General features: G+C 44.2%; 1 long non-coding RNA gene across 1 annotated transcript; it reads left to right on the forward strand.

Moving 5' to 3' along the window:
• The first annotated feature begins 4,668 nt into the window (after positions 1-4,668).
• On the forward strand, positions 4,669-10,384 carry LOC149979139 (uncharacterized). The gene is made up of 3 exons (XR_016484800.1): positions 4,669-4,732; positions 5,390-5,485; positions 7,971-10,384. It is a non-coding gene; the product is annotated as an uncharacterized LOC149979139 (long non-coding RNA).
• Positions 10,385-16,218: the final 5,834 nt, after the last annotated feature.

Here is a 16,218-nt window from a genome sequence, read left to right on the forward strand (position 1 = left end):
GAATACCTTTTATGAATCCCTCATTTATAGCAGATATTTGCTCTGGTTCTCTCAGACTACATTATCTGGAATAGTTGTGGACTGAGATCTGGGTCTTTTGAAGGTAATATGGCCTACTTATAATATGTTTCATTAATAAGTCATTATATACACTTATAAATGCTTGATTGCTTTGTAAATGCAATAATATTAATTCACTATAATTAGTGCATACACTATCACTATGTGCATACACATCTTCATTTCAAACCTACAGGCATACTAGTCGGCGATGAGTAGGCTAATTCCAGAAGACTAAAACACTGAAGCCGACAGCAGATCATTGGGTCCATCAAAACAAAGATCCCTAAAAAGCATCTGAGACAGAATAAAACTAGCAAAAAAAACGAATGTCTTTTATTTTTGTTTAGAGAAAGAATGTCTGGCCATTTCTAGAGCAAAGTTTGTAATTGTGCCGATTCATGCCTTCTCCCATCGTCCCTTAAAAATGTTGTAGGCATAGGCCCTAGGCCTATTTCTAGTCTTGCGCAATTGCATGTATTTAAAGTTGCATTTTTACTCATGTTCAGATGAGTGCTGATATTTGTAGCCTATGTGTTAATAGACTTCATGACCTGGAAAAAGAGAAAGCTTAGCTGAAAGGGGCAATCAAACTCCTAAAAGAGAAAACATTCACTCGAAATTCACATGGCTTGAAACTGGTGTGGAAACCAACTTCCATCATGAGCAATCTTTTCTATGAAATGTTTGGGTAGGAGAAGCTGGGTCCCATGTGGTTAATTAACATAGCGCACCACACGGGTCCTCTTCACAACAGCTCTTGTTGTATGATTGTACGAATCCACAGTTTTGAATTCAAATGGAGAATTTTCGCCTGGCAGAATCGGAGGCTCTGACCTATGTGGAGAAGAAGTTCAGCATCTATCCAGACCTGAGTGCCGAACTGCTAAAACAGAGGGCGACCTATAACGAGGTGAGATCCCAGCTACGCAAGCTGAACCTGAGATGCAGCTTCATCCACCCGGAAAAACTCATTTTGACCTTCCAGAATACAGCACAACACATTTCCAACTTCCAAGAAGGCTCACGATTTATTCCGATGAACACATCAAGCCCAACACACAAGAGAATTGGCCGACAGCTGTAACCTCAATATGACTGGCTCAATATTCAGGTATGTGCATTCACAACCAGCTGGATTTAAAAGTGATTTTGGGGGTTTGCATCATTTGATGGACACAACATGCCTACCACTTTGAAGATGCAACATATTTTTTATTGTGAAACAAACAAGATATGAGACAAAACAACAGAAAACCTGAGCGTGCATAACTATTCACCCTCCAAAGTCAATACTTTGTAGAGCCACCTTTTGCAGCAATTACAGCTGCAAGTCTCTTGGGGTATGTCTCAAAAGCAGGCAAAACTGCTCCAGCTTCTTCAAGTTGGATGGGCTCTGCTGGTGTACAGCAATCTTTAAGTCATACCATCAATTCTCAATTGGATTGAGGTCTGGGCTTTTTTATTTTTATTTATTTTACCTTTATTTAACTTTGACTAGGCCATTCCAAGACGTTTAAATGTTTCCCCTTAAACATCTCGAGTGTTGCTTTAGCAGTATGCTTAGGGTCATTGTCCTGCTGGAAGGTGAACCTCCGTTCCAGTCTCAAATCTCTGGAAGACTGAAACAGGTTTCCCTCAAGAAATTCCCTGTATTTAGCGCCATCCATCATTCCTTCAATTCTGAACAGCTTCTCAGTCCCTGCTGATGAAAAACATCCCTACAGCATGATGCTGCCACCACCATGCTTCACTGTGGGGATGGTGTTCTATGGGTGATGAGAGGTGTTGGGTTTGCGCCAGAGATAGTGTTTCCTTTGATGGCCAAAAAGCTCAATTTTAGTCTCATCTGACCAGAGTACCTTCTTCCATATGTTTGGGTAGTCTCGCACATGACATTTGGCGAACACCAAATGTGTTCGCTTATTTTTTTATTTAAGCAATGGCTTTTTTCCATGGAAATCTCTTCCATAAAGCCCAGCTCTGTGGAGTGTATGGCTTAAAGTGGTCCTGTGGACAGATACTCCCATCTCCGCTGTGGAGCTTTGCAGCTCCTTCAGGATTATCTTTGGTCTCTTTGTTGCCTCTCTGATTAATGCCCTCCTTGCCTGGTCTGTGAGTTTTGGTGGGAGGCCTTCTCTTGGCAGGTTTGTTGTGGTGCCATATTCTTTCCATTTTTTAATAATGGATTTAATGGTGCTCTGTGGGATGTTTAAACTTTCTGATGTTTTTTTTATAACCCAACCCTGATGTCTACTTCTCCACAACTTTGTCCCTGACCTGTTTGGAGAGCTCCTTCGTCTTCATGGTGCCGCTTGCTTGGTTGTGCCCCTTGCTTAGTGGTTTTGCAGATTCTGGGGCCATTCAGAACAGGTATATATATATATATATATATATATATACATCCTGAGATCATGTGACAGATCATGTGACACTGAGATTGCACATAGGTGGACTTTATTTAACTAATTATGTGACTTCTGAAGGTAATTGGTTGCACCAGATCTTATTTAGGGGGTTCATAGCAAAGGGGTGAATACATATGCACACACCACTTTTCCGTTAATTTTTTGGTGTTGTAAAAACAAGTAATTTTTTTCATTTCACTTCACCAATTTGGACTATATTGTGTATGTCCATTGCATGAGATTCAAATAAAAATCTCTTTAAATTAAATAAAATCAAATGTATTTATAAAGCCCTTCGTACATCAACTGATGTCACAAAGTGCTGTACAGAAACCCAGCCTAAACCCCAAACAGCAAGCAATGCAGGTGTAGAAGCACGGTGGCTAGGAAAACTCCATAGAAAGGCCAGAACCTAGGAAGAAACCTAGAAAGGAACCAGGCTATGAGGGGTGGCCAGTCCTCTTCTGGCTGTGCCGGGTGGAGATTATAACGAAACATGGCCAAGTTGTTCAAATGTTCATAGATGAAACAGCAGGGTCAAATAATAATAATCACAGTGGTTGTTGAGGGTGCAACAGGTCAGCACCTCAGGAGTAAATGTAAGTTGGCTGTCCGGGGGTGTCCTCGGAGTGGGCCACAGTGTCTCCTGACCCCTCCTGTCTCAGCCTCCAGTATTTATGCTGCAGTAGTCTATGTGTCGGGGGGCTAGGGTCAGTTTGTTATATCTGGAGTACTTCTCCTGTCCTATTCGGTGTCCTGTGTGAATCTAAGTGTGTGTTCTCTCCTCTCTTTCTCTCTCTCAGAGGACCTGAGCCCTAGGACCATGCCCCAGGACTACCTGACATGATGACTCCTTGCTGTCCCCAGTCCACCTGGCTGTGCTGCTGCTCCAGTTTCAACTGTTCTGCCTTATTATTATTTGACCATGCTGGTCATTTATGAACATTTGAACATCTTGGCCATGTTCTGTTATAATCTCCACCCGGCACAGCCAGAAGAGGACTGGCCACCCCACATAGCCTGGTTCCTCTCTAGGTTTCTTCCTAGGTTTTGGCCTTTCTAGGGAGTTTTTCCTAGCCACCGTGCTTCTACACCTGCATTGCTTGCTGTTTGGGGTTTTAGGCTGGGTTTCTGTGCAGCACTTTGAGATATCAGCTGATGTACGAAGGGCTATATAAATACATTTGATTTGATTTGATTTGATTTTTAAGTACCATATTTGTGGTTATCCCCAAGGGGGATGAATACTTTTGCAAGGCACTGTATCTGTCTTTAATTTGTTATTTCTTTCTTTTCTTTAATACTCACAATAACTCATCAAGTCTGCTAACTTAACTGTAAAGATCTGAAGGGATGGATAGACATTTTTAATACCACAAATATGCTACTTAAAAGATTCCATGTGTGAAGCTGCCACTCATTGTTATGCTGAAACTATGTCATGACAGTAAAGGGCGAGGGGAACCGGGCAGGGGAGGCTTGGGACTAGGGAAGGGGGGTCGGGGAAGGGTAGGGAAGGGGGGAACCATCCACAGAGAGGGAGTGGGTGGGAGTGACCAATGGGTAGGTTTCCCTATGGGACCTGTTTTTTGTTTCACATCCATGGGCTTATCATCATTAAACTACATAATTAATAAAATAAAATAAAAGTTTAACAATTGCATCGCTACCTATTCACTCTTGAAATTTGAAAGGCCTTAATACTCATATGAAATGTTCCAGCTGCCTTATAGCCCCATAATATCAAAGATCCACCACCATATTTTACAGTTGGTATGGGGATATTTTCTGTTCATGAATTCTCATTTCAAAGCCAAACCCACCACTGGTGTGCGTGGCTAAAGCAACAAGATCTCATAGTTTTCCTTCAAAATTCAACATATTATGGATGAATGTCTCTTTTTGATCTATTAATTACACCGTTTAATTTGGCATGACTGTATCATGGTGTGTGAAAGATTTAAAAATGGTCGCAAACTTGTAACTTGACATATGAATACATTCAATAAGATTTGCAAGCACAATTTATTTTCAGTCTTTTTACAAGTATGAATATTCTTCCGTGAATCAAAAATACACTTGCAGATTTTTTATCGATTTGAGCAGCTCTGAGAACCTTTTACTCCTGACCAATCAGTTCCCTCTGCCAAATCCACAGCTGCCTGACCATTGGCTGGATTGTTCCGTCAATCAAATCTCAGGAAGTAGCTACCCATATGAGCAAGAGAGGATGAGGTAAATAAACCAAGACTATCTACTTGAAGGTAATCATCTCTTTTATCTATGTACATTGTTTGTGAAAAGGCATGACAGTAGTTTGCTTATCATGTGAAATATAATGGTACATTTCAGATTAACTCCAGACCAGCCCTTGCATTGACAGCCACTATTGCGTTAGCTAGCTGGCCTTTGACATTCATCCTAGCTTTACCATCAACTGGCTAGCTTTATCAGGGAGCTTTAGATGCGAGGGGAAAACAAATATATGTGTTAGTTAACCATCTGATTGATAAAGTTGAAAGATAACTCAATTGAAACTGCTGGAGGAAAGCTAGCTAGCTAACTCCCACCATCATTACTGCAGTGTGGCTAATATTAGCTAGGTTTCTAGAAAATATATATATATTTGCTAGCGATATTTTAAAGACTTGTTACTGACTTTTAAGCACTTTTTGTCAAACTACTTCATTCCACTGCCTCGATTAATTGGTGACTGAAAAAGTTGGTAAGAAAAATGCCTCTCTCAATTCCACTGCAAATAAATAGACTAGCTAGCTAAACCTGATCAAGCTTATGAATATGTACAACTGTTTACAAAATGATGGCACATTAAAGATCGTTGAGGTTCTTAGCATCTTAAACCAGCAATGAAATTTGAGCAGTGAGGTTAATTTCTTCCCCCTCTTTGAACTTTTCCTCAGGTTGAATCACATCCCTAACACCCAGACAGATGTAAAGAACTTGGGGACCTCCCAGCCACTAGGAAAATCATCTTGTTCTTGGAGTTTATTCACAAGGTTAGATAGAAATAGATCCACACATGTTATTCTCTATCATGCAGAATTGTGGCTTATCTTGTAACTTGGGAAGATCATTCAATAATACAGACCTGGGTGAATTCTATCCCAGTGGACTGAACAGTGAAGGTTTTTATTCAATTTAGACCTACATACACCTTAGCCAAATACATTTAAACTCAGTTTTTCACAATCCCTGACATTTAATCCTAGTAAAAATGCCCTGTTTCAGGTCAGTTAGGATCACCACTTTATTTTAAGAATGTGAAATGTCAGAATAATAGCAGAGAGAATTATTTATTTCAGCATGTATTTCCTTAATCACATTCCCGGTGGGTCAGAAGTTTACATACACTCAATTAGTATTTGGTAGCATTGCCTTTAAATTGTTTAACTTGGGTCAAACATTTTGGGGAACCTTCCACAAGCTTCCCACAATAAGTTGGGTGAATTTTGGCCCATTCCTCCTGACAGAGCTAGTGTAACTGAGTCAGGTTTGCAGGCCTCCTTGCTCGCACACACTTTTTCAGTTCTGCCCACACATTTTCAATAGGATTGAGGTCAGGGCTTTGTGATGGCCACTCCAATACCTTAACTTTGTTGTCCTTAAGCCATTTTGCCACAACTTTGGAAGTATGCATGGGGTCATTGTCCATGTGGAAGACCCATTTGCGACCAAGCTTTAAATTCCTGACTGATGTTTTGAGTTGTTGCTTCAATATATCCACATAATTTTCCTACCTCATGAAGCCATCTATTTTGTGAAGTGCACCAGTCCCTTCTGCAGCAAAGCACCCCCACAACATGATGCGGCCACCCCTGTGCTTCACGGTTGGGATGGTGTTCTTCAGCTTACAAGCCTCCCCCTTTTTCCTCCAAACATAACGATGGTAATTATGGACAAACAGTTCTATTTTTGTTTCATCAGACAAGAGGACATTTCTCCAAAAAGTACGATCTTTGTCCCCATGTGCAGTTGAAAACCATAGTCTGGCTTTTTTATGGCGGTTTTGGAGCAGTGGCTTCTTCCTTGCTGAGCGGCTTTTCAGGTTATGTCGATATAGGACCCATTTTACTGTTGATATAGATAGTTTTGTACCTGTTTCCTCCAGCATCTTCACAAGGTCCTTTGCTGTTGTTCTAGGATTGATTTGCACCAAACTATGTTCATCAATAGGAGACAGAACGCGTCTCCTTCCTGAGTGGTATGATGGCAGCGTGGTCCCATGGTGTTTATACTTGCGTTCTATTGTTTGTACAGATGAACGTGGAAAGGCGTTTGGAAACTGCTCCCAAGGATGAACCAGACTTGTGGAGGTCCACAATTTTTTTTTCTGAGGTCTTGGTTGATTTCTTTTGATTTTCCCATGATGTCAAGCAAAGAGGCACTGAGTTTGAAGGTAGGCCTTGAAATACATCCACAGGTACAGCTCCAATTGACTCAAATGATGTCAATTAGCCTCTCAGAAGCTTCTAAAGCCATGACATAATTTTCTGGAATTTTCCAAGCTGTTTAAAGGCACAGTTAACTTAGTGTATGTAAACTTTTGACCAACTGGAATTGTGATACAGTGAATTATAAGTGAAATAATCTGTCTGTAAACAATTGTTGGAAAAATTACTTGTGTCATGCACAAAGTAGATGTCCTAACCGACTTGCCAAAACTATTGTTTGTTAACAAGAAATTTGTGGAGTGGTTGAAAAACAAGTTTTAATGACTCCAACCTAAGTGTATGTAAACTTCCGACTTCAACTGTATGTGACTAATTTCAGGAAACTAGGCATATTTCGCGCTTCACTACTTCACAGCAGAGGCATTTGAACATAAACTTTTTTAAATCAAAATGCGTTTTTTGGCAGAAATGCCTTCTACCTCCTAAGCAACTTTATTGTATTTTGTTTTTTTACATTATTAGCCCAGAATGTTTTTTGTGTTATTGCATACTGCCGGAAATATCTTTTGGATATCAGAGTGGGGGTAACTCACCAGCATTACAACCAGGGATACAACATTCCCAAATTGGAGACTTTGTTCATACCCCCCAGGGCAATTTAACTTACCCCAGAGGCTGCTCGAAGTTGCCGCCGGTGGAGAAGAGGCATTCAGGGTGGACTTCTAGTCCGACTTAGGAGACGGGCACACCATCCACCACTTCAGAGTATATTACTCGCTAATGTTCAGTTTCTGGACAATAAGGTAGACGAGCTCAGAGTGACGATCTCCTTACAGAGTTGCACCAGGGACTGTAACATACTCTTTTTTTCACGGAATAATGGCTCTGTCGGGATATACTGTATATCCCGGGATATACTGATATACTGTATGATATACTGATATACTGATATACTGATATACTGATATACTACTCCATGCAGCCAGCTGGGTTCTCAGTTCATCGCGCCAATAGGAATAAAGACCTCTGTATTACCTCCCAAGAAATGTTTCTTCGGTTATAGTCACTGCCGTTTATTTTCCCCCTGAAGGTGATACCACGACGGCCCTCAAGGAACTACACTGGACATTATGCAAACTGGAAACCACATATCCTGAGGAACATTTCTTGTAGCTGGGGATTTTAGCAAAGCATATTTGAGGAAAATGCTACCGAAGTTCTATGAACACATTGACTGTAGTAGTCGCTTAGGGAAACACTAGATCACTGCTATTCGCGATGCCTACAAGAACCTCCCCCGCCCTCTCTTCGGCAAATCAGATCACAACTCAGTTTTGCTCCTCCTTTCCTATAGGCAGAAACTCAAACAGGAAGTACCTGTGCTAAGATCTAGTCAAAGCTGGTCTGACCAATAGGAATCCATGCTTCAAGATTGTTTTGATCACCCGGACTGGGATATTTTCCGGGTAGCCTCTGAGAATAACATTGACGCTTACACGGACACAGTGACAAAGTGATCAGGAAGTGTATAAGGGATGTTGTTTCCATAGTGACTATTAAAACCTAAACAAATCATAAACTGTGGATAGATAGCAGCATTTGTGCAAAACTGAAAGTGTGAACCACTGCATTTAACCATGACAAGGTGACTGGGAATATGGTTGAATACAAACAGTGTAGTTATTCCCTCCGTAAGGCAATATAACAGGTGAAACATCAGTACAGAGACAAAGAGGAGTCGCAATTCAACGGATAAGACACAAGTTGTATGTGGCAGGGTCTACAGACAATCACGGATTACAAAGGGAAAACCAGCCACGTCGCGGACACCAACTTCTTGCTCCCAGACAAGCTAAACACCTTCTTTGCCTATTTTGAGGATAACAGTGCCACCGACATGGCCCGCTCCCAAGGACTGTTGGCTCTCATTCTCCGTGGGTAATGTGAGTAAGACATTGAAGCGTGTTAACCCTCGCAAGGCTGTCAGCCCAGAAGGCATCCCTAGCCGCATCCTCAGAGCATGAGTAGACCAGCTGGCTGGAGTGTTTACAGACATATTCAATCTTTCCCTATCCCAGTCTGCTCTCCCCACTTAATTCAAGATGTCCACCATTGTTCCTTTACCCAAGACAGCAAAAGTAACTGAACTAAATTACTATTGCCCCGTAGCAATCACTTCTTCCACCATGAAATGCTTTGAGAGGCTAGTTAAGGATTATATTACATCTACCTTCCTGACACCCTAGACCCACTTCAATTTGCTTACCACCCCAATAGATCCACAGACAATGCAATCGCCATCTCACCGCACACTGCCCTATCCCATCTGGACAGGAGGAATACCTACGTCAGAATGCTGTTTATTGACTATAGCTCAGCCTTCAACACCATAGTTCCCTCCAAGCTCATCATTAAGCTCGGCACCCTGGGTCTGAACCCCACCCTATGCAACTGGGTCCTGGACTTTCTGATGGGCTGCCCCCCGGTGGTGAAGGTAGGAAACAATGCCTCCACTTCGCTGATCCTCAAAACAGGGGCCCAACAAAGGTGCGTGCTCAGCCCCCTCCGTACTCCCTGTTCGCCAATGACTGCATGGCCATGCAGGTCTCCAACTCAATCATTAAGTTTACAGACGACACAACAGTAGTAGGCCTGATTACCCCCAGTGACGAGACTTCTCCGCAGTGGAGAAGGTGTAAAGCTTCATGTTCCTTGGCGTGCACATCACTGACAATCTGAAATGGTCCACCCACACTGTCAACAGCGCCTCTTCAACCCCAGGAGGCTGAAGAAATTCGACTTGAACCCTAAGACCCTCAAACTTTTACAGATGCACAATTGAGAGCATCCTGTCAGGCTGTATCACCAACTGGTACAGCAACTGCACAGCCCGCAAGCACATGGCTCTCCAGAGGGTGGTACGGTCTAACAGAGGGTCTGTTAGAGAGGGTCTGCCCAACACATCACCGGCGGCACACTCGAAGGCCAAAAAGATCACCAAGGACATCAACCACTCGAGCCACGCCTGTTCACCCTGCTATCATCCAGAAGGTGAGATCAGTACAGGTGCATCAAAGCTGGGACCCAGAGACTGAAAACAGATTCTATCTCAAGGCCATCAGAAGGTTAAATAGCCATCACTTGCCGGCTCCCACCTGGCTACTCAACCCTGCACCCTAGAGGCTGCTGCCCTACATACATAGACTTGATATCACTGGCCACTTTAATAATGGAACACTGGTCACTTTAATAATGTTTACATATTGCTTTACTCATCTCATATGTATATACTGTATTCTATTCTACTGTATTTGTTACCCTTTTCAGGAAACTAGGCGTATGTCGCAGGTCACTACTTCACAGGAGAGCCGTTTGAACGTAAACTTTTTTTTAATCAAAATTCATTTTTTGGGCAGAAATGCCTTCTCGAACATGTAAAATTTAATGTCTTAACAACAAAATTGTATGCCATTTGTAAATACAAATAAAAATGTGAAAATACGAGCAACCTTCCGCTAGCCATGATTGGCTAAGATAATGAGTGGGCTGGACATGCCGAGAGATGAGTTTGGATTAGTCTGCCGTATAGCACGCTTCTGTCTATGAGCTGGTCAGTATGTCTAGGTAATTCTGTCTAACACGTCTTTTTTATGTATTGAGTAGTATAACTGCACAAGGTTTGCTCTCCACTTTTTGGAGGACTTAGTTTTGAAATCAGTGGAATTCAAGTGTGATTCCTAAAAATATGGAAGAAACACCTGTCTCCAGATTACATCTTAAAACTAAGGGCAACCATGGCATCTGGCCGGAGAAGCGTCCATCCATGATGTATATGGGTAAGATAGTCTAGGTAGCTACATTTTCAGGTATTACACGTTTCTTAATATTTACAGAAAGTATGTTCATTTCAAGTGAAAGTGTACTATTAGCTAGCTAACGTTAGCTGGTTGTCTTGCTAGCTAACATTACATGTATGATCTTATTATTCGTATCTCAGAGCCATTTGATTGGCCAGTAATAGCCTAATGTTAGCTAGCTAACATTGAACCTGGTTGGTTAGTTACCTGCAGATTCATGCAGGGTAGTAATGTCACGAGTTGGGATTATGGTTAATTGTTTAGCTAGCTAGCTAGACACATGTCAACAAAAGTCTCCACAATGCAAGTATCCATTTCAATAGAATTTCACTGCAACAACCGTTGATAGCCAGAGCAAATTTACCAACTAGTACGTCTATCTACTCCGATTTCAGACCACAGGTAAAATAGTCTAGCTAGCTACATTTTCGGATATTACATGTTTCTAATTTTTACAAAGTATTTTCAAGTTAAAGTGTACTGCTAGCTAGCTAGTTAACGTTAGCTGGCTGGCTTGCTAGTTAACGTTACGTGTATGATCTTACTATTCGTATCTCACAGCCATTTGCTTGGCTAGTTATAGCCTAATGTTAGCTAGCTAACATTGAACCTGGTTGGTTAGCAACCTGCAGATTCAACGTCATGAGTTGGGATTATGGTTCAATGTTTACCTAGCTAGCTAGCGATGTCTTAACAAAAGACTCTCATCTGAGTGTGCCAGAGTGCAGAATAACTGATGAATTTACGAATGCTCAACACCAGCTGAATATGGCCGGTGTCAGTAAACGTCGGCAAAAAAAGCGTAATTAATTGTTGCCAGCAGCAGTTAGTCACCAATGCTAGGGTGAGTAAAATTGTCAGAGTGGGGTATTCTCTCATGTATGTGTGGAAGTAACAAGCTAGCCAATATTAGCCAGTTAGCTTAGGTGTTTGACTGCTGTTGTGAGGTCAGAATGTTCAGATCAACCCTACTCATCGGCCAGAGTGTCCAGTGTGCGCTCTGAACGCTCCGAGAGTGAAACGCTCTGAATTTAATAACGCAATGTGACAGCACAGTTGCAGTCACCATCGATTTAGATCACATCAACACCATTATCCCAGAAACCCTAAACCCAATCCAATTTGTATACCACCCCAACTGATCCACAGATGAAGCAACCTCTATTGCACTCCACACTGCCCTTTCACACCTGGACAAAAGGAACACTATTCATTGACTACAGCTCAGCGTTCAACACCATAGTGCTCTCAAAGCTCATCACTAAGCTAAGGACACTGGGCTTAAACACCTCCCTCTGCAACTGGATCCTGACTTCCTGATGGGCCGCCCCCAGGTGGTAACGGTAGGTAACAACACATCTGCCACGCTGATCCTCAACACGGAGGCCCCTCAGAGGTGCGTGCTTAGTCCCCTCCTGTACTCCCTGTTCACTCATGACTGCACAGCCAGGCACGACTCCAACACCATCATCAGACACTGGGAGACAAATTCACCTTTCAGCAGGATAATAATCTAAAACTCAAGGGCAAATATACACTGGAGTTGCTTACCAAGACAACAGTTGAATGTTCCTGAGTGGCCTAGTTACAGTTTTAACTTAAAGATGCTCTATGCAGAAATCACTTGGCCATTTCCTAGTTGCTAAAATTCAAATAGTTTTCAGTTTATGTGACAAAACAAGCAAGTATAGCGTAGAGAAGAATTGTACCATCTAAACTGTGAAATATAATTTACATTAAGAACGGGAAGCATAGAAATAGTATAAGGCCCAAATGCAGATGGTTGCGCTCCAATATTTATTATACCAAAAGGGGTAGGCAAAAGGCAGGTCGGGGACAGGTGAGAGTTCATAAGCCAGGTCAGAGTCCAAACAGTACAAGGGGATAGACAGGCTCGAGGTCAGAACAGGCAGAGTGGTCAGGCAGGCAGATACAGCATCAGGACAGGCAAGGGTCAAAACCAGAAGGGCTAGGAAAGAACAGAGACTGGGAAAAATAGCAGCTAGGAGAAACGCTGGTTGACTTGGCAAAACAAAACGAACTGGCACAGACAGGAAACACAGGGATATTTACACTAATGTGGAAAACAGGAGACACCTGGAGGTGGGTGGAGACAATCACAAAAACAGGTGAAACAGATCAGGGCGTGACAAATAGTGCACAAAGAACAGATAGACCGCTTCTGTCATGTACTGTCATGTTGTGTCTTGTTTCTGTCCTTTCCCTTCACCCTGTCTCCCTCTGCTGGTCGTTGTTAGGTTACCTTTTCTCCCCCTCTTTTCCCCAGCTGTGCCTTGTCTCCTCCTAACTACCTCGTCACCCCTTTTCCCACCTGTTCCCTTTTTCCCTCTGATTAGGTCTCTATATCTCTCTCTGTTCCTGCTCCTGTCCTTGTCGGATTCTTGTTTGTGTTGTTCATGCCGGAACCAGACTATCGTCATGTTTGCTGCAACCTTGTCCTGTCCTGTCGGAACCTGCCGGTTCATCTGAGCCTACGTTTTGTTTTGTTATTAAAGAAGCTCTGTTTACGTTAATTCGCTTTTGGGTCCTCATTCACGCACCGTAACAGAAGAATCCGACCAAGAATGGACCCAGCGACTTCGGATCCTCTCCACTCAGCCGTCGAGATCCAGGGAGCGATGCTAGGCAGACACAAGCAGGAATTGTCTGCTGCTCGGCATGCCGTTGAGACCCTGGCCACCCAAGTCTCCAACCTCACAGAACAGGTTCACCATCTCCGCCTCGATCCACCGGCCACTTCCAGGGCTTTCGAATCTCCGGAGCCCAGAATCAATAACCCGCCGTGTTACTCTGGGGAGCCCACTGAATGCCGCTCGTTCCTCACCCAGTGTGATATTGTGTTTTCTCTCCAGCCCAACACTTACTCCAGGAGCACTGCTCGTGTCGCCTACGTCATATCTCTCCTTACTGGACGGGCTCGTGAGTGGGGCACGGCAATCTGGGAGGCAAGGGCTGAGTGTACTAACCAGTATCAGGACTTTAAGGAGGAGATGATACGGGTTTTTGATCGATCTGTTTTTGGGGAGGAGGCTTCCAGGGCCCTGTCTTCCCTATGTCAGGGTAATCGATCCATAACAGACTACTCTATTGAGTTTCGCACTCTTGCTGCCTCCAGTGGCTGGAACGAGCCGGCTTTGCTCGCTCGTTTTCTGGAGGGTCTCCGCGCAGAGGTAAAGGATGAGATTCTCTCCCGGGAGGTTCCTTCCAGCGTGGATTCCTTGATTGAACTCGCTATTCGCATTGAGCGACGGGTTGATCTTCGTCACCGAGCTCGTGGAAAGGAGCTCGCGTTCTCCGTTGCCCCCCTCTCCGCATCACTACCATCTTCCTCTGCCGGCTCGGGTGCTGAGCCTATGCAGCTGGGAGGTATCCGCATCTCGACTAAGGAGAGGGAACGGAGAATCACCAACCGCCTCTGTCTCTATTGCGGTTCTGCTGGTCATTTTGTCACTTCATGTCCAGTAAAAGCCAGAGCTCATCAGTAAGCGGAGGGCTACTGGTGAGCGCTACTACTCCTGTCTCTCCTTCAAGATCCTGCACTACCTTGTCGGTCCATTTACGCTGGACCGGTTCGTCAGCTTCCTGCAGTGCCTTAATAGACTCTGGGGCGGAGGGCTGTTTTATGGACGAGACCTGGGCTCGGGAACATGACATTCCTCTCAGACAGTTAAGGGAGTCCACGGCCTTGTTCGCCCTGGATGGTAGTCCTCTCCCCAGGATTCAGCGTGAGACGCTACCTTTAACCCTCACTGTTTCTGGTAATCATAGCGAAACCATTTCTTTTTTAATTTTTCGTTCACCTTTTACACCTGTTGTTTTGGGCCATCCCTGGCTAGTTTGTCATAATCCTTCCATTAATTGGTCTAGTAATTCTATCCTCTCCTGGAACGTCTCTTGTCATGTGAAATGTTTAATGTCTGCTATCCCTCCTGTTTCCTCTGTCTCTTCTTCACAGGAGGAGCCTGGTGATTTGACAGGGGTGCCGGAGGAATATCACGATCTGCGCACGGTGTTCAGTCGGTCCAGGGCCACCTCTCTTCCTCCACACCGGTCGTATGATTGTAGTATTGATCTCCTTCCGGGAACCACTCCCCCCCGGGGTAGACTATACTCTCTGTCGGCTCCCGAACGTAAGGCTCTCGAAGATTATTTGTCTGTAGCTCTTGCCGCCGGTACCATAGTCCCCTCCTCCTCTCCCGCCGGAGCGGGGTTTTTTTTTGTTAAGAAGAAGGACGGGTCCCTGCGCCCCTGCATAGATTATCGAGGGCTGAATGACATAACAGTGAAGAATCGTTATCCGCTTCCTCTTATGTCTTCAGCCTTCGAGATCCTGCAGGGAGCCAGGTTTTTCACTAAGTTGGACCTTCGTAACGCTTACCATCTCGTGCGCATCAGGGAGGGGGACGAGTGGAAGACGGCGTTTAACACTCCGTTAGGGCACTTTGAATACCGGGTTCTTCCTTTCGGCCTCGCTAACGCTCCAGCTGTCTTTCAGGCATTAGTCAATGATGTCCTGAGAGACATGCTGAACATCTTTGTTTTCGTTTACCTTGACGATATCCTGATTTTTTCACCGTCACTCCAGATTCATGTTCAGCACGTTCGACGTGTCCTCCAGCGCCTTTTAGAGAATTGTCTTTTTGTGAAGGCTGAGAAGTGCTCTTTTCATGCTTCCTCCGTCACATTTCTCGGTTCTGTTATTTCCGCTGAAGGCATTAAGATGGATCCCGCTAAGGTCCAAGCTGTCATTGATTGGCCCGTCCCTAAGTCACGCGTCGAGTTGCAGCGCTTTCTCGGCTTCGCGAACTTCTATCGTCGTTTCATCCGTAATTTCGGTCAGGTGGCAGCCCCTCTCACAGCCCTTACTTCTGTCAAGACGTGCTTTAAGTGGTCCGTTTCCGCCCAGGGAGCTTTTGATCTCCTCAAGAATCGTTTTACATCCGCACCTATCCTTGTTACACCTGACGTCTCTAGACAGTTCATTGTCGAGGTTGACGCGTCAGAGGTGGGCGTGGGAGCCATTCTTTCTCAGCGCTCCTTCTCTGACGACAAGGTCCACCCTTGCGTGTATTTTTCTCATCGCCTGTCGCCGTCGGAACGTAACTATGATGTGGGAAACCGCGAACTGCTCGCCATCCGCTTAGCCCTAGGCGAATGGCGACAGTGGTTGGAGGGGGCGACCGTTCCTTTTGTCGTTTGGACTGACCATAGGAACCTTGAGTACATCCGTTCTGCCAAACGACTTAATGCGCGTCAGGCGCGCTGGGCGCTGTTTTTCGCTCGTTTCGAGTTCGTGATTTCTTATCGTCCGGGCTCTAAGAACACCAAGCCTGATGCTTTATCTCGTCTCTTCAGTTCTTCAGTAGCCTCCACTGACCCCGAGGGGATTCTCCCTGAGGGGCGTGTTGTCGGGTTGACTGTCTGGGGAATTGAGAGGCAGGTAAAGCAAGCACTCACTCA

This window comes from Oncorhynchus mykiss, chromosome 12, assembly GCF_057628025.1.
Source record: "Oncorhynchus mykiss isolate SJ-2025 chromosome 12, ASM5762802v1, whole genome shotgun sequence".
Taxonomy (NCBI): Eukaryota; Metazoa; Chordata; class Actinopteri; order Salmoniformes; family Salmonidae; genus Oncorhynchus; species Oncorhynchus mykiss.